At 39.7% G+C, this 24,179-nt stretch overlaps 1 protein-coding gene across 2 annotated transcripts in view; it reads right to left on the bottom strand.

The window, feature by feature from the left end:
• The window catches only part of med27 (mediator complex subunit 27), a 281,704-nt gene that overhangs the window by 42,555 nt on the left and 214,970 nt on the right, over positions 1-24,179 (bottom strand). The window lies entirely within an intron of this gene.

The following is a 24,179-nucleotide window of genomic DNA, read 5'->3' as shown; positions in this document are numbered from 1 at the left end:
TGGTTTGGGTTTCACCAGAGACAGTCATCTCCTGCCCTTTTTAAAGCTTTACAGTTCAAACATGGACAAAAGAGCTGAATTCCAGAGGTGAAGAGTGACTGCCCTCAACAACAAGGCTGCATTTGATCAAATGTGCTATCAAGGAGCCTCAGTAAAACTGGAATCAATGAGAATCAGGGGCAAACCTCCCCACTGGTTGGAGTCATGCCTAATGCAAAATAAGCTGGTTTTGGTTGTTGGATGTCATTCATCTCAGTTCCAACACATCACTGTAGGAATTCCTCAGGGTGGTTTCCCAGCTCAACCATCTTCAGTTGCTTCAATGACTTTCTCGTGTCTGAATTGGGAATGTCTGCTCATGACTGCACAATGCACAGCACGATTCATGCCTCCTCAAATATTGATGCAGTCTATGTTCAAATGCAGTAAAATATGCACAATGTCCAGATTTGCGCCAACAAGTGGCAAGTGATGTTCATGCCACCAAGTGTCAAGTGTTGATCACTTCCAACAAGAGAGAATCTAACCAATGCCCTTTGACATCTGAAGGCATTACCATCACTGAATATTACACTATAAACATCTTGGGATTTACCACTGACCGGACACGGAACTAGACTAGCATATAAACAGAGTGGCTACATGAGCAGGTCAGATATTAGGAATCTAGTAACCTGCCTTCTAACTCCCTAAATCCTGTCCATGACTAACAATGCTCAAGTCAGGGTTGTAATGTAATACTCCACACTTGCCCGAATGATGCAGCTCCAACACTCAAAAAACTACATATCTTGCAGGACAAAGCAGTCCACTTAACTGGCACCCTATCCAAAAACATTCACTCCCTCTGCCAATATTCAGTAGCAGCTGTGTATACCACCAATACAAAATGTATTGCAGAAATTCACTAAGGTTTGTTAGATAGCATCTTCCAAATCCACAACCACTACCATCTAGAACTCCCTCCCTAAAGGCATTGTGGGTTTACCTGTGCCAAATGGACCGCAGTAGTTCGAGGTGGCAGTTTATCACCACCTCCACAAGGTCCAACAAGGGTTGGGCATTAGATGCTGGCTCAGCCAGTACTGTTTATATCTCAGAGATAATGGGAACTGCAGATGCTGGAGAATCCCAGATAACAAAGTGTGAAGCTGGATGAACACAGCAGGCCAAGCAGCATCTCAGGAGCACAAAAGCTGACATTTCGGGCCTAGACCCTACACACTCTGTTTATATCCCATGACTGAATAAAGAAAACCACAATAATAGAGACAGGTGACAGTCCTGCTGCTGTAACAGAGAATAAGAAATAGAAGTCTCACACAAAGGGCCAAAAAGAAATAATATGCTCATGCAGCATGCTGTGGAAGCTACCTGCTTAGGTAACACATAGAAAAACAGAACATTTGTTAGCAAACAGTTTTCTTCCAAAAGCCAGGTGGGAAAACAAAGCCAATTTAAAAACAGTTCTTCCTTTCGGAATGAAAATGTGTTGTCATATTTAGCAAGGGTGAATTGTTTCTATATCTATTTTTCAGAGCTATAGCATTAGTTAAAATGCTTAGCTTCAAAAGAACAAATATATTTTAATGAAGTGGTAGAGTTAGCTTACAAGTAGTAATATATTATACCAAAAAGTGGTTAAAATGTCAGTAATGCTCTGCAATGCACTAAACAGTAAAAAATTATGGTTAGGCTGATGTGGGATGTGTGAAGCAGCTGAGAATAAAATGGCAAACAGCAGTTATTTCTGGTTAGCATTTCCAGTCAATGAAGGGTATATGACTCGGTTCACTGCACCTTTGTCTGTGAATCAGAAGCTTACTGAGTCAAAATCAAAGCTTAAATAATAATCTTGCTGACACTCTGGCACAAGTGTGATGGCCTACTGCTTTTTGAAAAGTCAGTTTTGATTCAACTGTGTATCTGGATGGTTTAAATAGATGTTTAAGATAGCACAGCACTATTTGAAGAATGACAGGGAATTCTGTATTGACAAATGCCTCACAAATAAACACCAAGAAAAGTTAGGTAAATAATCTGGTATGCTGTTTATTCAACAATGTGTTGTTCAGATAATCTGTCCAGCAGTGTATAGCCATTTGGGATACAGAGTTCAATCTTCTGAGTTTATTGGTGCTGAGGTGGTGTGTGGCAGATTTGATGCATCCAGTTAACAAATGCACAGTGATGAGGATTCACATTTTGATCCTGGATCCACTACACATTTAACAATCCAAGGCAAGCTCAGTTTCACATATAGTGGATATTGTACATGTGGTCTGAAAGAGTTAATATGGAGGAGTACCAGAAGCATCAACCACCATGGTGATGTAATATGGACTTGTGTCTTAAACAGCTTAGGTTATGAAGAAGAGAGACCCAATATCTGGTTCTCCTCCAAGTCTCTGTAACAGGAGCAGGAGTAGGCCATTCAGCTCATTGAGCCTGCTCTGTCAGTCATTTAAGACAATCATGACTGGCTGATCATTTGTCCACATTATCCAGTAACCCTTTACACCACTGTTAATCGGAAATCTATCAACTCCTGCTTTAAATATATTCAATGACTGAGATAAAACGACAACCCTCTAGGATGGAGAATTCCGAAGATTCATCACTGTCCGAGTGAAATAATCTCTTCTCATTTTGGTCCTAAATGGCATTCCCCCTTATTTTAAAAATTGTAACTCTTGGTTCTAGACTGTAACAGAGGAAACATCTTATTTGCAGCAGCCTTTGTTGCACTCTTTCTAAGGCAGTAATATCCTTCCTGAGGTAAGGAGATTAAAACTGCACATACCAATCTAGATGCAGATTAATTTAGCTTCTATACAATTTAGGCAAAACTTCACTACCCTAGCCCTCATATCCACTTGTAGTAACTTTCATTTGCAGTCTGAATAGCTTACAGCACCTGCATGTTAGCCTTCAGTCACTTATTGACAAGGACATATTTTCTAACTTTGTACCATTTAGGTAGTACTCTATATGGCTGGCTGTCCTCCTAAATAACCTCTTACCTTTCCACATTATGTTCCATCTGCCATGCCTGTGGAATCGTTAAGCATATCGAAATCCTTCTGAAGCCTCTTCACATCTTTCACACAACAAACATTCACAGTTAGCTTTGTATCATTTGCAAATTTGGAACTACTACATTCAGTCCTCATAACTAAACCACTGATATGTTGTGAATGGTTGGGACCCAAATACTGATCCTTGCAGTTCCAGACTCATCACAGAACTGCCAACGTAAGAATGATTCATTTCTTCTTACTTGTCGTTTTCTGGCTGTAAGCCAATTCTTAATCTATCTGATTACACTATTTTGATACTATGTGCTTTAATTTTGCGACCCAACCCTCTATGGGGGACCTTATCAAAAGGCCTTCTGAAAATCCAATACACTACGTCCACTGAACACCCCTTTATCAATTTTGGCAGTAACATCCTTAAAAACTCCAACAGGTTTGTCAACACAATTTCCCATTCCCAAGTCTACGCTGACTGAGCCCAATCAGATGGCTTTTATCCAAGTGTTCATTCATCACATCCTTTATAACAGATTCTAGCATTCAGTCAAGAAAGTCCAGCATTGCCTCTACTGCCTCAGAAGGCCAAGGAAATTCAGCATGTCCACAATGATTCCTAACAATTTTTATAATTGCACCATAGAAAGCATTCTATCCAAATGCAGCATGGCTTGGTTTGGAAACTGCGCTGCCCAAGACTGCAAGAAATTACAGTGTGATCACAGCCTGTCCATAATGAAAACGAGCCTTCCTTCCACTGACTCAGTCTACACTTCTGCTGCCACAGGAAAGCAACCGGCATAATCAAAGACACCTGATTATGCTCACTTGCACGGGCAGAAGATAAACATTTGAAAATGTACCAACAGATTTAAGAATAGCTTCTTCCCCACTGTTATCAGACTAATGAACTATTCTTTCATGTAATGGAGTTCATCTTTCTTTGCACCTTCTCTGTAGCTGTAACACTATATTTTGCATTGTTTGTTTACCCTGATGTACCTATGTAAGGTATGATTTGTCTGGTTAGCACATAATACAACACTTTTCAGTGTATCTCAGTACATGTGACAATATTCAATCAAATCAAATTTTCCCAAAGCGGATAGGTCTGTAGCTCCCAGTTTTCTCCCTCATGGACTTCTTAAAACAGTGGGGTGACATTTTTTAAGCTTCGAATCATTTCAGAATCTACAGAATTTTGAAAGATGATCAAATGCATCAACTATCTTTATACAGCCACCTCCTTTGACACTCAAGTTAAAGAATATTAGGACCCAACTTTCAGTCCCATTAATTTCTCCAATACAACCTCATTGATAATACTAATTTCCTTCAACTCTTCATTCTCCTTTGCCATTTGGATCTCCATTTCTAGAAGATTTCTTGCATCTTCCCTCAGAAAATGGAAGCAAAGTAATCATTCAACGTCTCTGCTATTTCGCTGATCCCCAATGTAAATTTTCCTGACACTGCATATAATAGATCCATATTCATCCAAGCTTAACATTTCCTTTATATGTAGCTATAGAAGCTCCTACAGTCTATTTTTCTAGTTTTTTGCTAGGCTGCATTCATATGCTATTTTCCCTTCCCTTATCAGTTTTTCATTCTTCGTTATTGGATTCTAAAACCCTCCCAATCTTCATATTATCACAATTACCAGCAATGTTCAAAGCCTTTTCTTTTATTCTTATGAAAATCTTTGCCAGCCATGGTTGACTGACTTACTTTCTTTCAATGTGCCAAAAACTCAAAAGCAAGTCGCTGCAAGCCATGTAACAGTTCTTTAAAGAATGGTCATTGCCTACATATAGTCATGTCTTTTAATGTGTTTTCCCAATCTATCTCGGCCAATTTGTCTCTCCTGCCTTTGTAATTTCCCTTATTCAAACTTAACATGCTTACTGCAGATGGAACTACCTTGGTTCTGAATAATGTCATATTCTATCACGAGTATTATGTTGCCCATCCTACACGCTTCTCTCATCTCATTGGTACCATGTTCTACACTACCATTTGCAGTCCAGTAAATAACTCCAATTTATGTCAATTTCTTTGGCTGTTTCTTAGCTCCACCTAATCAGATTCTACACATTTTTCTTTTAGTTTAGGATCCTCCCTTACTAATATACCGATCCCATCCTTTATGATCAGTGCAACTTCACCTCCTGTTCCTTCTTGACTTTCTTTCCAAAACATTGCACCTCCACCAGAGACTTGGCTATGCTGTACTCCCCTCAAGAACCATCTCCGTTATCAGTTTCTAAATTGGAATACTGATTAGGAAGCAGAAAAGTCCCAGCTGACATCCAATAATACCTGCCTGGCTCTCCTAAATTTCCAATCTACACCATCAATGTAACCTGCAACTTGTTGCTATCATACAACAATCTGTACTTTGTTAACTAAATGAGGTTCATCTATTTAGGCCAAAAAGTGGCTTCCCACCATTACACTAGTTTCCTACATTTAAAGATGATGCTGACAACATTCATCATGAGTAGCAGCTCATTCAGTGTAATGAGCTGGCATTCAGCAACATGGACTTGACTACATCTAACGTGCAATGTTTAAAGCATGATAGGGAACCTCATAGTTGGGGGGGTACAGCTTGGATATAGATAACAAATTTAAAATACTTTTATATTTAGAAAATCTAAATCTGCAGTTTTTCCATTTATGGTATGTTAGCTTGTTTTCTGAAATATGAACCTTTAGTACTTAAACCAGAGGTTATTTCAGCTTTCTTTGCAACAAAAGAAGAGGTTTTAAAAAAATTGTTATTGAACAGCTGAAAAAAATCTCCCATCGTGGGAAAGAGGCAAGGCTTCTCACGAAGGTAACAAAAGGAACAAGAAATGAAGGCTTAGTACAATGCCCTAGAAACTCAGTAGCAATTATATAGCTACAGTTATTACTGAAACCAATAGAGGTGGTCAAGATTTGAGAGCTGGGTTTCTCAAAAGGGACTTACGTGAAGCAGAATTAATTTGAACATTTCAAATTTTATCCTTGATACCAGTTTTTGTTCATGCATTTATCAAAATGTCTAATCATGTTGGACTTGAAGAATGGAAAAATTCCAGGATGGATTCCACAGTAAATCCTGTCCTCTGTTAGAGGATGACAGTGACACTAAAAGTAGGCCAAAAGTAATGTTTGGATTTATTGACCAACACTCAAACGCTCAGACAAGTGATGATGAAAATCAAATAGAATAAGGATCATTCCACAATGGGTTGAGATATCTTCAACAGTCTGAAAAGCAACAGTCTCTTTGATAAAGTAATTTTTCACAGAGTTTCATTATGTGAAATTGACAAAGTCCTATTTTTAAATTCTATCTGAAGATCTGAACTCAAAAGGTTTGAAAGAAATCTCCGTTCTACACTTGTTTCTGACCAATGGCTGAATTCAATGACACAAAAGAACGTTCTACTGTGGCTAATGTGTAATAAGCAGGTATTCAAGACTAAGTAGATTACGTATATTCAAATGGATCTGGAGATAAAGAAACGGGTGAGAAATTTGGTTATGGAGCTCAAATACTATTTTAATTTTAATTATTTTAAATCTGTGCAACACAAAATGCAAAGATCTCCATAACTGTTACAGATCTACTTAACATTTTTTTCCCTACTATATCTAAGTATTTCTTGAACCCAGGTTTCTTGGATGTAGTAACTTGGCTGTTTTTGTTAGATAATAGCTGTTCATGGTGTGGTCTCCTATTATAATTAAAGCAAACAAACCTACATTAAAAGGTGAAAATGTCCCCATTCTGTCTGTAAATCTGACCATTAATTCCTTCCCACTTCCACTTTTAGATGGCACTGCGTTACGCAAGTTACGTTATTGGTCATACTCATACATTAGTAGCAGAAAAAGTCTGTATGAGACATTAGAGGCATTTGTGTAGCTTCACACCAATGCAGCTTAGAATGTTGCAGCTGGGGTCAAACAGGATATGAATTCTCAGCCTGCAGAATAACTACTCGAGCAGTGTTGTTCATTAGGATTCTGGTGTTCCCCAAAATTGTGGCTATCAAAATCACCATATTCACCACATGAAACAAAACACATGGAACACTGACAAAATAAAATGGACAATCTTTTGAAAATAGGTTAGAGGTTTCCACTGTTAGCAAACAAAACTAATACACTTATTCCTAGGACCAGGAGAACAGTTTCAAAGTGAATTTGCGATCCAAACTATTCGGTAAAGTAATCTTGCTGCAAAGACTTTCAGACAGTGGTGACAATCCATGAACTGAAGCCTTTAATGTGTTTCAGTTAATGAAAAAACATTTAAAACAATTTATCAGAGGCTATATCAGGAAGCTCAGGGAAGAAAAATCATAGACCAATATCTACTTATTGGTTTGAGCTCGAATCTTGCTTATACTTTGACTTCCATTTCTACTCGCGGCACCTAGACATTTAGTGGATCTTTGAGTCTTGGGTGATCTTCTGCAGTTTCTCCTTTTGTGTCAACATCTCGTTAATTTATTTCAAAATGAAGGTTCGACAATTTTGGAAATTACTGTGGTGCTCAGCTTAACAAATTGCACATTTCAACCCTCAAATGCACCTCCATTGTTTTGCAAAAAACTGCTATTTATAAAGATAATCAAGAGGAGGTTACATTAGTATCTGGGATCTTTCCAGATATTTCAAGAGCAAACTCACTACTGTCCTTCAGAGGGCCAGTCTGAGATTCACACTGCTTCATGTAGGAGGAGACTCACACATCTATAACTTAGAGACAGCTCAAGTGAACAGAAGCAGAGAAAGTATCAAATGGTAGGCTGTTTTACTTAACACTAATTATATCCTCCTTCATTGAAGGAAGGTTGACAGCCAATGCTGTCTGTGCTTTGGACACTCTGATCACTTTATGAATTAAAAAACACTTTACCCAAGTGCCCTTGCTGGTGAGGTGGGCAAAGGGACACAGAATTTGTTTTGTGGTTCAACTCTATTTTAATAACAAAGAATTCCTTAATTTAAAAAAAACTGTACGAGCATTTCCCCAATTCCCACAGTATTTATTCTCTATCTAGCTCTATCCATCTGAGAAAGGCTGTTACGCATATCAATCCATGTGTTTGAGCTGGGCTGTTTGAATCTCCTTTTTCTCTGGTGTAGGACTATCTCTCTTCCATTAAGGTGAGGTTTGTAGGTCAGAGTAGATCTTCTCTGCCTCTCTCTCTCTCTCTCTCACACACACACACACACAGCTCTGCTGCTGAGCCAGGTGGAGTCTCTGATGAGTCTTCACTGAGGGGCTGGCACCCAGTTGTGCGTCTCATTGCCGCTCGTAATAGTCATTCCAGAATGTTCTGTGGTCTTTGCCCAAAGAGTCATGAGCTGGGTTCAAATCATCCAGTGGGGTCACAAAATACCCTTTTCTTTTACCATGCACCTACTTAGGCAGTCAAGATGCCAGAATTTTGGATCGACACTTCTCCAAAAGAAAGCCTTTAGGCTGATTGTAACTGGTGCCCCTTGAATCTTTGTACCGTATTTTGATCTTGGTTTCCACTGTTCTCTGTAGCAGTCAGCTGCTGTTTAATTTAGTTTGGCCAATTTTCTATCAGGCCCGATTTTGCTGGCTAGGGATCAATTTAAAAATGTTCAATTTTGGGCCAGTGGTTACTTGACCACATGATTCAAGTCTAATCCACATCAATAACATGTAATGGGCCAGTTAAATTAGTGGAGGTCTGCTGGTCAATGGCTGGATGTTCCACCCAACCCAGTAGGTCCAACAGTTCAAACAGTGGCAAAGTTTGGCAGCATGCATCACTGGGGCATCAATATTCTGATGTTACCTCGAGTGTATCCCTGTCTCAGTAATTCGGGGCTTTGAGTTGGAAGGAGTTTACCCACTTTACAGAATTACAGAGAGGCGGTTCTAAAGTCCGTGCAAAGAAATGGGGGTGTGGTTGTGCTCACCTTTGGAGGGCAGTGGTTACTCTCAATTTGAGAAGAGCATTTTGGGGATTGCATCTCCCTAGCGTCAAATTGGGCTATATTCCCCTGCCCAGTTGGGCATACCAACAATATTTTACTCGTGACAAGATTATTTGACCCTTAATTACTTATTACATGTGGTGGGCAGGCTGCACATTTCACATGAGGAGGGTGAGACGAATGGGAAAATGGAGGGCTGGGCACCTGCCTCACTCACATGGCACTCCCAACCTGGGCAGGGGGTACACAGCATGGCATGTAACATCCAGCTCTAGGTCAGTAAAAGCTGAAGAACTGAATTATCTGCTGACAAATGTAAACGTGTTCTGACTGTGACTCGCGCCTAACAGCAACATGATTCATTCTTCGTTGTTCACTTAGAGATTACATAGCAATTAAGTCCTGATGGTCACACTTGTATCTCATTTCCACATTGGCAACTTTAACACAATGCAGTACAGTGGCTTTAAGAATGAACAGCATCAATTCACCTCTGTTGCTGATCCACTACATATGGAAAGTTGCAATCATATTAGGTAATGACACTTTCTCATTCAGTGTTTCCTGGCAATATCACATTGAAAGTACAGGCTGCATTTAGCACATTTACTTTATTACAATGTCATCAAGAGCACACAAGGCTGTGCATTCCACGTACAGGCTGTAACAATCTTGAAAGAAATATAAACCTGGTCACAGGTAACTTCCAGGTCTGTCAACCAAGCACACTGTACTTTTCCCAGCATTGGTGAAGGTCTGCAGCTGGCAAGTTAGTTATTATAAAATTCCACAGGTTTCTCATTGCACAAATATTTATTTTATTTTTGTGGATTTGGTTGGAGTGGAATTCACTGCATAATATAGTATCCAGAACACCAGGAGCATAAAGTACATTTTTAAATTTCAGTAGCCCTAGTGCAATGTGAACAAAACAAACGCACAAATATTCCCAGCTCTCCATTGGGAGATTGGATTAGGCTGGTTAGCTTTTTGTCAGCCATACAGAAGTGTTGAGTTAAATGACTTGTAGAGTGCTGTATATCTCTGCTTCCACAGAGGGACGCCTTGCCTCTTAAAGAAACACAGTTATCTGATTATCACTTAGAAACAGTGAGTTGCACAGTGTCATTAGTGTTGGAGAGGCCCGAACCTCAACAGGCCTGATTAATTATAGATTTATTGATCAATGACCAGAGCATAGAATTATGATTAATGCATCACCAGTTTATGAATTGCAGGGTTGGAATAACAGTTGTAAAGTTGTGAACTCCAGATTAAAAGTGTTTTTTTTAGTCAAATTTGATTTCCACTTGGATTTGAATTAGCTGAATACAACCGAGCTAGTAGTGGAGCACTAAAATTTTTACTCGAGATTGCAGAACGGTCAGCTAGGGCTCTGAAAAATGGAATAATCAGTTCCACAACCTTTTTGTTTTTAAGAACAGCCCTTATCCCATTTCAGTCCACAATCAAAAAGAAAAATAGAAAGGTATTGTCTTTACCACCTGTGCGTTCGTCTGCTTAAGCACTTCAATTAATAGTCACCACTTCAGAATGGTTTTCTTCAATTTTTTTGATTGATGTCATATTTATTCACCTTGTATTGAATCCATACATGTCTTTACACACTGCTTGTCCATCCAAGTTTCCTCTGCAGCGTTTGACAGTCTCTAATCACAATTTGTCATATCAATTACACGATGAATGGCTAGACTCAGAGTCATACATGGAAACATAGAAGATAGCAGAAAGAAGCAGCCATCTTTTAATTCAATCACCTAATTCTGCTTTGTCCCCAATCGCCCCAAGTGCTATATCTAGTCGCTGCTTGAATATAATGTTTCAGCATCAACTGCTTCCTGTGGTAATGAATTCCGCAGGCTCACCACTCTTTGGGTGAAGAAACGTCTCATCTCCATCCTAAATCACCTACCCCAAATCCTCATCCTGAGACCCTGGTTCTGGACACACCCACTATCGGGAACACCTTCACTGCATCTACCCTGTCTAATCCTGGTAGAATTTTGTAAGTCTCTATGAGATCCTGCCTCAGTTATCTGAAATGCAGCAAAAACAACGCTAACGTGGTGAATCTCACATCATACATCTGAATAGCCATGACTGGAATCATCCTGGTAAACCTTCGGTTTACTCCACAGAAACTGCATGCTGACCATAATGCCAAACTAAACTAGTTCCACTTATCTGTGCATGGCTCATATTCCTCCAAACATTTTTTATTCATGTACTTATCCAAGTGCTCTTTAAAAGTTGCAACTGTTGCAACTGTGCCTGCACCCACCATTTCCTCTGGAAGTTCATTCTACACACAAACCACTCTCCCTGTAAAAAAATTTGCATATTTTTTTAAAAAAAATTATTCTTCTTGCCTTAAACCTCTGCCCTACAGTTTTGAATACCCCAACCTAGGCAAAAGACCCTTGCTATTAATCCTATCCATGCCCCTCATGATTTTATATATGTCAATAAGGTCACCCCTCAACCTCCTGTCCTCCGGTGAGCCTCCTGTCCAGCTTCTCCCTATAACTCAAAGCCTCCATTCCTGGCAACATCCTGGTAAATCTCTTCTGAACCTTCTCTGGCTTACTAATATCCTTCCTATAACAGGGTGACCAGAACTGCGCATAGTAGTCCAGAAAAGGCCTCACCAACATTCTGCGCAACTTCAAGGTGACTTCCCAACTCCTATACTCAAAGGACTGAGCAATGAAGGAAAGTGTACTAAACACCTTCTTAAATCCAGTCTGAAGGTCATAACCTGCAATGAGTGCACTTTTTCTTCAGCTCAGATTCCAAAGGCATAGGTTAAAGACCAAAATTAAATTGTTCATCCTAGGGATTAAATATATTAATCATACATTTCAAAGTTTAAAAGAAATATCAAAATTTATGGTGGGACGGAATCAAACTCCAGAGATTGTCGCTTCCAAAGTTAAAACAAATGCTTGAAAAGTGTGGCTGTCTGCAAGAAGGGCTGATATGATGTTGAGGCTCCAGCAATGCTTAAAATTACAAAACTGGGCAAGATCTTGGTTACAAGCTCCCAGGGGGCTTAAATTGCCTCGCAAGGCTTATAAAAAGCCATGTATTTTAAGTGAGTCTTGCTAATTTACAGAATGATGAAGGGGCCTTCTGCAAATGTGACCTAACTGTGCAGGGCATTCAGGGCAAAACCTCTGACGAACTTTCAAGGCAAGGACTTAAAACATAATTAAGATGTGCTCTATAGTTAAAAAATGGCAGACCATGATTGAGATCCATGTTGATGCCAAAGCCACAGATGTATATTTACTCCACCTCTTTTGTGTCAGATTGACTAAGAAATACAGCAACCAAATTTGCATAACTTCCTATGATCAACACCAGCAAGTTCTGCTGTGAAGACTCCGGTGTTGGACTGGGGTAGACAAGGCCAAAAATCACATGACACCAGGTTATAGTCCAACAGGTTTATTACACTAGCTCGCAAAGCTCTGCTCCTTCCTCAGGTGTAATGTGGAAGTGCAGCTATACCTATACCCTGAGGACTGCAATGGGCAAGGTGGCACCTTTTCAAGGGCTTCGGATTCTGGTATAGTCAGCAACACCCACATCTCACGAACAAATAAACAAATGCACTACATCCAAGTCTAATTCGGTTTTCGCCCGAAATATGCCTTATAAGTATGTACAGCAGTTAGATGGAAGAAACTTGGAGGGTTACACACGTGGAGCCTTAGTGTAACATGTGCACTTCAACTCCTAGAAAACATACATCATCCTAGTTCATACTGCTCATTATTAGACCCATCAGATGCAGTTAACCACTGAGCCATCAATAGGTCCCTCTCAGTACTTTTCATTCAAGAATACAGTTGTAGCAAGTCCCAGTGGCAGGGGGAATAAAACCTGCTGGAATACCATAAATGGTGTGTGAATTAACTTCAGTTGCTGAATTTATAGCTACCGATAACAAACTGTTAACAAACTGTTAAATTGAGCCATTTGACTGAACAACTAACTAATTAGCTTTGACACTGACAAAAAAGGCAATTGATTTATTTTATGCATGACCCACTCAGTATTAGATCATTTGAAAGAAAAATCTTCTTCAGACAGATCAATGTCTGTAGTTCCAACCTATTGCCTGCATAATGGTAATACAGCATACCAAGAAAATAATGCGAAAAATAAAATGTGGTCACAGTTCTTAGCCTGTAAGCAATTTTGGCTGACACTACTGTACACTTTCCTTTGATCTGCTAGTTGGGCCTACAATTGACAAAAACCAAATTAACAGCACAAATATATTGGGCTTTCAGAAGCAGGTTTGAAAAGGTCAATATAACAATTGTTTTCCTATACTCTATTAGACTGCTGGTAATTTAAGATACATGAAGGTCTTTGAATCATACTGGTTTCGCTCAGTCTTAGGCAATCGGTTGGATTGAGGAGGTTTATATCAACAAATCAATATAATAATAGCACGCTTATTGATATATAATCAGTAAGCAGAGGTAGATCTGTTATCTGAAGAGAGAAACACTGACCTTTGGTCAGTGATTCCCCTCTCTCCCCTCCCACCCTACCCCCCACCCCATGAGACTGGTCTCGACATGAAATATGAACCTGGTGTGAGGCAGTATAAATGCCAGATTGTCAGCATTGCAGGTCAATGTTTTGGTGATGTTAACAGCAACACACTTGTTTCAAATTAAACTGAAGGGATTCCTCACTTAAAAACTCAATTACATAATGAAAATATTGTACCTTCAGCCATCTAAAGTATAGGGTGTAATTTTAGAAAAAAAGGTGAGGAGTTTGCAGGCTTCAACGGGCACCATTCTACCATGTGGCAGATCTTGAATTGCCCATGGTGCTTCTGGTGGATTTCAAATGGAATTTATTTTACCTTGTTAATTTGTACGCTTCTTCCCAAACGATCAATTCCTTGCCAAGTCTCAGTTCCATTGATATTTATTAATCTTTGGTACCTCATCCAGAGAAGTCCATGATTCTTCTAAAAGTCGCCACAGCAATTGCTGGCTAGCTGTTTTGCCACAATTGAAACAGACTTTATTTCTATCCGGTGTCCCCATGTGTACATTTCCTACAAGCGTGTGAGATACTGATGAGAATTAGGAATATTACCTGATATTCATGGCCTATAATAGAACTGCTAAGGCCAATTTTAATGCCCATGCCATTGATAAATCAGAGATCAACCTTCAACATATAACAAATCCTAAACCTGAGTTTCAGAATCTGACTAGTCTGTTTACTTCTTGAGCAATTTGATTAACCACTGAATGGAGCCATTAAAGCTTTAATTTAAATTTACATTTGGCAAATATATTCTTGGGCATCACATTTTAATTCTCAAAGTGTCTTGCTCGTAGGCAACCTTCTTCGTCTCGAAAATATGACGCAACCTTTAATTTTATGCAAGTAATTCCATTAAAAAACCACTCTGGTGAAACATTTAAATTCTAAAAATAAATCTAATTAATTTTTCTCCAGCCTCAATTACATATTTAAACACTTTAGTATTTTGATGTTTTTAATCTTATTAAAAATGGCTAAGAATGGGAGTATTTACCAGTTTTCCCCATTTAGGCAGGCTGCTGAAGCTAATTGTAGTGCCTGTATGTCGCTTTGGCTTAATTCTTCTGTGAATTTATATAAATCATCAGAATTAACGCCAGTACCAGTGGGTTTCCATCAATAAGTGGACTAAACACTTAGTAAAATAATAAGAGAAAAATTGACAGCTTGCATGAGATCTCCAATGGCATCTGAATGCCTATATCCAGGTTCACCTCAAAAAGGACACAAGATACCTGCATTTATGAATGAGTTTTTGACAGAAAAGATAATCAATTCTTGTTGAAGTCTTGTCCTGTTTCCAAGTCATATTGGACTCAAAACATTTACTGTTTCTCTACAGATGAATTTCTCCAGCACTTTGCTTATATTTAAGATGATCAAATCACTCAGTTAAACTCAGTACCCAATTACCAGCTGAGGAAAGTATCTTATTATTATTCCATTATGCTGCAAGTATTTTCTTCTCTTTCCCTGTCAATACAAGTCAGATTTCAGGGCAAGACGAGCAGCACAAGTAACAGCTTAGTGATTTGCTGGCAGCTGGGTAAACTAAACTGGGTAAACATGATAGCATCAAGAATTTGACACTGCACATTTAAATAATTTAGCTGTGCAAATGACTGAAGTATGTTCAGAGAACTTCAGCTGTAGTTGCAATTTGGAACATGTGCTGTGCCACCTTGGATGACAGGACACGGGATTCTGCAGAAGCAGAAAACAGTGAATGGCACCTGGATGCAGACTGAGAGCATATTCTGCCAAAGATACATGACAGTGGGAATTATGGCAAAAGAAAATTTGAAGACGGAGATTGGGGGGCAAGCTACTACATTCCCAGGGAACTGTAGGTCACTCTGTTGTTAGACAGATAACTAACCTGGAGCTCACCATGTCTCAGGCAACAGGCAAGGATAAGATGGCAGGGCTCCATGGAATCAGGTTCACACTGTTGCATTATATCAACCTGCCATTCAGTCAGCTGAGTTAACCAACTTAACAAAAAGGCAAGAAAGCAGGCATGCATGAATTTGCAACATAACAGCCATCTGAGCTAACCGAACACCACCTGAAATTTTATACCTTGTTGAATGAGATGTAACTGAGTTTTTAATGGCTTACTAAGTTCAGAATTATTGCTAAACACACTCACTTTAACTGTAAGTGTTATATTACTCCAAGACAAAATAAATTCAAACTTATTTTTCCAAAATTTATTTCTGATATTGTAGCTTCCACCTTCATCTCATGCACATGGACCAAACATTTAAACTTGTGCTCTGCAAAAGTTAACTAAAAATGAAGTAATGAATATGTTTTATATCCTGGATTTAACTGTCCGCAAGAACACACCAACTTGACAATGTGTTTACCTTGTTTGATTACATCATTGCGGAATCCTCGCCTCGGCATCAGATTCAAACTGATATTAGCAAAGGGAATCTATGCCATAGAAGCCACTAGATTTTAGTGGGCAGACTTTTTTTAAAAATGGTCTTCATGGAACTTAAGAGTCAGATAGCATGGAAACAGACACTTTGGTCCAATTTGTCCACACTATTGTTACCACCCAAATTTAACTAGTCCCACTTGCCTCTATTGCTTCACCACTGCCCATGAAATCAAGGCCAAATTTTAAAAATCTTATTCGATTCTCCTGTTAACTTTCTCTGTTGTAATGAAATGAACCCAGTCTCACAACTGACTTTAGGGGATTTGCAATCAACGTCTTCCTTTTGAAATTGAGCAGATTCTTTTTAAACGTTAGAAAAGCCATTGATAAAGGTACAATAAAGTTTATTAATGCTGATTTGAATTTTTATTTCTTCAAATTTTTAAATTTAATTTGTGTAAATTACCATTATAGCTTGGTGTTTGTTCTGTCTGTCACAGTCATTCCCATCAGAGTGTCTTGTTCCCTCGTTTTCATGTTACTGAAGGTAATTTTGATCCATACTTGCCAAGAGTGGAATTGATTTTTAATGATAATGGGAAATGGACTAGTTTTCAGACTGGCTTTTGGCAAGTGTATCTAACCCTGAACCAGTAACATACTCTTGCTAGAAAATTAAAGTCATAATTGATTCACAGCCTGTTTAAAATTAGTCTATTGCAGCCCTAGCAATAGCCTCAGAAGCCCTGGTGTTGGCCAGCTGGGAAGGAAGGATTGAGGAAATTAATTTAAATTCCATTCCTCATCAATACCCAATGTATCTGGATGCTAAGTTAAAAGGTTTGACATGGTCCCCTATCTGTTTCACAATACTATTGGCAAACACCATTGCAAATGTTATACTTTTATTTGCATTAACGCAAGTTATTAATGATCTGCATGCAACAGCCTATTCAGAGAGATGGAAAAGAACTACAAAAACATACCACTGCATAAATCAGAAAGTTCCAGCCCAGTCGAAATGGTTTCATTTCAACTGCGGAGGTCAGAAATTTCCAGATGGATAGAATGAAGGTTTGACAGTTGTAGATGTAGATTTACCATTGTGAGTTAAAATTGCTTTGGGGCTCCAGCTATAAAACTAATTCAGATTGGACTCCATTATTCACTATTCCAGTGAACTCAGCCAGGTATAAAATAGGTAACATGGGAAAAAAAAACATGTGCCAGGTAGATGGCAAAGCCCAAGCAAACTGAACTTTGGCCCTCACATCAAATACATTCCAAAGAAAGTGAAGAGAAGTTGTAAGGAATCCATGTGTGGCATGCTTGTTACATTGCATGGTCTCTTATAGATTATAATGGAGCTATGTATTGTGCATCTTAAAAGGAGACATTCTTTATGTGCAGAGATATTAGGAACTCCCAATGCTGGAGAATCTGAGATAACAAGGTGTAGAAGTGGATGAACACAGTAGGCCAAGCAGCATCAGAGGAGCAGGAAAGCTGACGTTTCGGGTCATCCCAGCTTGTTCCCACCACCCCAACCTGTCCTTCCTCCAACCTATCCACTCCTTCCACCTCAAACCCCACCCCCATCTCCAACCTACTAGCCTCATCCCGCCTCCTTGACCTGTCAGTCCTCCCTGGACTGACCTGTCCCCTCCCTAACTCGCATCTACACTCACCTTTAACGGCTCCAACCCAGTCTCTTTGACTTGTCTGTCTCCTCTCCACCTATCTGCTCCTTTATCCATCTTCTATCTGCCTCCCCCCCTCTCTATTTATTTCAGAATCCCCTTCCCCTCCCCCAGTTCTGAAGGGTCTAGACCAACAGAAGACAGCGAGTGGTAGTAGAAGGAAAATATTCTGCCTGGAAGTCAGTGGTGAGTGGAGTTCCACAGGGCTCTGTCCTTGGGCCTCTACTCTTTGTAATTTTTATTAATGACTTGGACGAGGGAATTGAAGAATGGGTCAGCAAGTTTGCAGATGACACAAAGGTCGGAGGTGTCGTTGACAGTGTAGAGGGCTGTTGTAGGCTGCAGCGGGACATTGACAGGATGCAGAGATGGGCCGAGAGGTGGCAGATGGAGTTCAACCTGGATAAATGCGAGGTGATGCATTTTGGAAGGTCGAATTTGAAAGCTGAGTACAGGATTAAGGATAGGATTCTTGGCAGCGTGGAGGAACAGAGGGATCTTGGTGTGCAGATACATAGATCCCTTAAAATGGCCACCCAAGTGGACAGGGTTGTTAAGAAAGCATATGGTGTTTTGGCTTTCATTAACAGGGGGATTGAGTTTAAGAGTCGTGAGATCTTGTTACAGCTCTATAAAACTTTGGTTAGACCGCACTTGGAATACTGCGTCCAGTTCTGGGCGCCCTATTATAGGAAAGATGTGGATGCTTTGGAGAGGGTTCAGAGGAGGTTTACCAGGATGCTGCCTGGACTGGAGGGCTTATCTTATGAAGAGAGGTTGACTGAGCTCGGTCTCTTTTCATTGGAGAAAAGGAGGAGGAGAGGGGACCTAATTGAGGTATACAAGATAATGAGAGGCATAGATAGAGTTGATAGCCAGAGACTATTTCCCAGGGCAGAAATGGCTAGCACGAGGGGTCATAGTTTTAAACTGGTTGGTGGAAAGTATCGAGGGGATGTCAGAGGCAGGTTCTTTACGCAGAGAGTTGAGAGAGCATGGAATGCGTTGCCAGCAGCAGTTGTGGAAGCAAGGTCATTGGGGTCATTTAAGAGACTGCTGGACATGTATATGGTCACAGAAATTTGAGGGTGCATACATGAGGATCAATGGTCGGCACAACATTGTGGGCTGAAGGGCCTGTTCTGTGCTGTACTGTTCTATGTTCTATGTTCTAAAATGTCAGCTTTCCTGCTCCTCTGACGCTGCTGGGCCTGCTGTATTCATCCAGCTCGACACATTCTTTACATGCAGATTGTTTGTTCTTGGCATGATACATTTCAGATTTCTACACAACACACTCCCCAAGCAGAAGAACGTTGCTGTACTGTCTAAGGTGTATTGAAAGGCAGCTCCCACAATGTTTCCCCACAGAATTTGTGCTTTCCAGATGGCCAAAGAAAACATAGATTCATTAAATCTAAGATAATGAAGGAAGCACTATTAGGGCTGCTGCCACCCATTGGCAGGACAATATGTTGATAACAAGCCAAAAGACACATTTGTGTTTCTTTGGCCCCATGAGAAGGAAAACGGAAAAAGAACCAAAATGTTTCTTAACAACTCGTTAGTTGTATCCAACAGCCCGTTAAAGGACCATTGGTTAGGTCATGGCAGACAAGAAAATTATCATGACATGCATGGTGTATGCTAGGTTTAGTTTTATATGAATTCATGATGTTCGTTGTACAGAATGCTGGTTGTCATTTCATATGAAAAATACAAGGCATCACTTCAGAAAATATACATGACAGCATTAGGACTCCAAGTTTTGCTTCATGGAAAATGTCATTTCTAAATGTATATTCTACTGAATTGATTTGCCTAATACAAAAATCTTTTCACTAGGCTATAGGAACAGTATATTCATAAATTGTGCAGGCTGATCAGTAAATCTGTGTAAATTAACAAAATGTAGCACTTTTTTGTTCAAAATTAACACGTCAAATTGCAGACATCAATCCTGAACTCAAGAACACTTCCTGCTAAAATGTCAGTCTTCCACCTCACCTCTGTCTCTTAACACCTCCAACAGCCTAAAATGTTCCTGCAAGAAGAACAAATTGTTTTACTTCTGCAAGTTCCTAAAGTACGGAAGACAGTTCTCTGCTTTGTTAGGATTTAAGAACGTGTTAATTAAATGAGAATTTAATAGAATTAACTCCATCACTGCATGTTGAGAAGAAAGAAAAGTTGCACCAATACTAGAAATCGGAATTTGTATTTATAGTGCTTAAGTAACTCTAAAGTTGCCCCTAAATGACTTTAACATATGCAATATGAAGTTTTGGGTAGTAAATGCATCAACTATTTTACACAAAGCAGGAACCCACAAACAGCAATGATACAACAGACAGGTTCTTTTTGCTGTGGCTGTCATGCAATGAATGTTGATCAGACCTCAGACCTTTTATTTAAATAAAGCAGGGAATGCCTAACACTCATGTCAACAAGACGGTTATACAGAGTTTCAGCTCAACAGCGAAGAGAAGGACAGTGACATAATTTGGACTTCTTTAGCAAAGATCCAGCACAAATTCCTCCTGTGCTTCATTTGTGCTTTGTCAATAATGACCTTTTAACACACTTGCAGTCAAGAAGTGAATTGAATCATCAGCTTAGATTATTATTGCCCACAATTTTACATTTAAAGATTCAAATATATTTTCTCCATTGGGTCAAATGCTGTGATGGAACTTGAATTCATAATTAGAAACTATGGTACTACCAGCTGTGGCAAGCTAGCAGCAAACAAGCCAAAGAAAAAGAAATTATGACCAATTCAGGGAAAATTTGTATGAATGCAAAAACAAACAAACACAGAACTGAATTTCAGTGCCTAGTTGTTGCAAAGTTAGATAGACGTGAAAACGCACCAGTAACCTAACCGTGAGACCTAAACATAGTATCTGGCATCTGGAGTGACCAGCAGACCCAGAATGAACAGCTAAATTAATCCTCCATTTTGAACATTACATTTATTCAAACTAATGAGAGGTCTTGACAACTTTGTATTGTTTCCTCCTTGCTGGATTGTTTTTCTCCTGCAGCACTGACATCAAGCCACCTGCCAGATTATGATCCTAAAGGCACTGCAATGATTTAGTAACTCGATGATTCCATGAGAATCTTTACAGTGCATTCTGGCCAGCTAATTAAGCTATAAATAGTTGAGCTCAATCCCCTCTTCATCCAATTTTCACAGATCAACAATTCTAGGAATGATCACTGAATGGTAAAGTTTTCTCCTTGAACTTGGATACTGTAAGGACCTCTCATGTTTCTGGCTGGAATTGGGCATTTCACTCAGCACAGCCGGAGGATTGATTTAGGACCTAATTGCATGTCGACCCACTAAATAGCCAGAGGCTCGTAGTCTTCAGCTGTATTTCATGGGTTTTTTTTGTTCAGTCTTATTGTGATATTCAAATAGATTCTTACAATTTAGTAATTTTCAATTTGCATAATATGGTAAATTTTATTTTTAAATGAGCAATTCCTGAAGGGGCGCTTAACAGAGAGCGTTAGAAAGCAGTCAATGGCTAAGTTATGAGAACATGAATAGCAAAGACAGTGAGGGTGATCCATGTTGCAGTCTCTCCAGACTATAAAACTGTGAACTAAAGGGCATTACAGAGAACTCAGTCATACATAGGCGCACTTGTAAAATCAACTTTCAGGAGGAAAAACAAAACATTTTATACAGGACCAGAGTTTTGAAAGAAAAGCTTTAGGGTAATGATTATATTTGAGCCTCAGCTGAAATGACTGAAATGGTTAAAAATAACTCTCAATGAAGTCAGCAGCCTGACTGAATATTTCCAGCAGCTTCTTGGAATCACAGCTGCCAATAACTATACCAGGCTGTTCTGGATGCATAAAAGCCAATGCAGTATTGCATAAATACGCCACAATAAAGCAATCAGAAACACATAAATCCATTAAAGTCCATTTGTACACAAAGTTATTTCAGTTATCAATTTTGTTGTAATCCTTTGCTTTCAGTATGATCTGCGAAGAACAGATCTGATGTAGTTGATAAATTCAAGTCAAATAAAAACCAAATCCCTCCTGATTGTAAACATTTCTACACGATATATTTCTCGTTACTGGGGGAGAATAAAAAGTTAGTGTGCAGCACATAAAAATAATGCTTTGATGAAATAGAATGCTTTAGATAGTTTCTTAACTGTGCTAAAACATAAAGTCTGTCGGACGTGTGTTATAAAGTTGAATTTAGATCTTTTCTTCAACAAAAAAAAAGTGATTCATGGTGTGGAGTTACCACTCAAGTGGATGATTTAATTTAACAGGACAATACACTTAAAGAGAATTGTGAAAATTGCATTTACCACAGAGGTGGTAGTGAAGTCAGCTGCTTTTTCTTAAAAAAAAGGCCAGGTTTCTGAAAAGGCAGTTCACTAATGCAAGTCACTATTGTTAATTTTCTATTTGGTGAAGTAACACTTCAATTCACAGGCATAAATAAAACAATTAAAATCAGTATTTAATCATTTCAAACAGAAACAAACCATGCAGCTCATTAGAGCATCAGTAATGGAAACTGACAGAACCCCTTCTGTTCAAAGTCAGAAATTCAATTTTTCACACTTTTAACTGCCCCACAGCTTCAGCCAGCGGTGTACACCATCCTGCACCCACCTTCAACACCACAGCCCCCATCATATTTTCAGGTAGCAAAACACATCTGAAAGATAATTACTCAGAGCAAAAGCTGCTTTTCTGTTGTCTCTCTGTTGAGGAGAACTGCAGTTTATTCAGTGTCAGCACCCACAACTTCATGGAACGTGTTACAACACATTGAAGCAGTCATCACAAGTTAAAAGGTTTTACAATATACTCCAAGTTCCCTAATATACGTGAGCTTCAAAGCCAAGTTAACAGAAAGGAGGACTAGATTTCTATATTGAACAAGAATTACTATACAAGTAATTAGATTCCTGCTATAAGTAAACAGTTATTAACTATTTACAACATATAACATTATTAATTAAAACTCTATTCCCTTTTTTAACACACACACACACACACACACACACACACACACACACACACACACACACACACACACAGAAAGGCAAAATAGGTGTTGGGCAGAGGGGGGAAAAAACTGGAAATACAGTTCAGTGATCTTTGTTCCCAGGTTCAGTCATTGAGAGGGCCTTTATGATTCTTCTGCTGCCTAGCACCTTGCTTCAGTCGTTTTTCTCCAAATGTTTTCACTGGTTGGCAACAGACAAGGTGGTCAGTTCACTTTTAAAAAGTCTCTGACTTATCAGTTAAAGTCACGGCTTACAACATCATTTGCAGGAAATATTAACTGGTTTTCTTCAGGTTTGAAGTGAGTTTTGGCTATAGAGAATTGACACCGATCCCAAAATGGGGAAGAACTGAACATATCTCAGTCACCCTGTGACTTGCCCCCTGCTCCAAGCTGATCGGTTACCCAACATCAATTACAAGTTGTTGGCAGGCAGAAGGGCTCAGTCATCAATAACTGGGCAATCAACAGACACATCAATGTCGTTGCAAACAAAAGTTCCAGCGAAATGTCCCCTTAGCTCCAAAATGTCTGCAACTCCAACTTCAGTTATTGCTCGTTCAAACATTTGTTTATACTATACCAGCAAAAGCAAGTCAGTTTACTGGTTTTCAAAACATACGGATAACCATTCAAACACTGGTTTTAAAACAGTTCCTTCTCATTTCAATTTGCAGTTTCTAAATTACATCAAAAGAAGGACATAGACCTTACAAATCACACAGACAGAATTGGTATGCTGTTTTTTAAAAATTCTGGTTCTTTTAAATAGAAGCAAACCTGGCATGAACGCTGATGATAAAATGTGAGGCTGGATGAACACAGCAGGCCAAGCAGCATCTCAGGAGCACAAAAGCTGACGTTTCGGGCCTAGACCCTTCATCAGAGAGGGGGATGGGGCGAGGGTTCTGGAATAAATAGGGAGAGAGGGGGAGGCGGACCGAAGATGGAAAGAAAAGAAGATAGGTGGAGAGGAGAGTATAGGTGGGCAGGTAGGGAGGGGATAGGTCAGTCCAGGGAAGACGGACAGGTCAAGGAGGTGGGATGAGGTTAGTAGGTAGGAGATGGAGGTGCGGCTTGGGGTGGGAGGAAGGGTTGGGTGAGAGGAAGAACAGGTTAGGGAGGCAGAGACAGGTTGGACTGGTTTTGGGATGCAGTGGGGGGAGGGGAAGAGCTGGGCTGGTTGTGTGGTGCAGTGGGGGGAGAGGACAAACTGGGCTGGTTTTGGGATGCGGTGGGGGAAGGGGAGATTTTGAAGCTGGTGAAGTCCACGTTGATACCATTGGGCTGCAGGGTTCCCAAGCGGAAGGCCCTCCGCTTCCTCCTGTCCCGCAGGCCCGACCAGTCCCCCAACACCGACACCCTCATCCGCCTAGCCAAACTCGTCCTCACCCTCAACAACTTCTCTT

This window comes from Stegostoma tigrinum, chromosome 29, assembly GCF_030684315.1.
Source record: "Stegostoma tigrinum isolate sSteTig4 chromosome 29, sSteTig4.hap1, whole genome shotgun sequence".
Lineage (NCBI taxonomy): Eukaryota > Metazoa > Chordata > Chondrichthyes > Orectolobiformes > Stegostomatidae > Stegostoma > Stegostoma tigrinum.
Note: the sequence above shows the minus strand (reverse complement) of the source record. Positions and strands in the feature narration are given on the sequence as shown.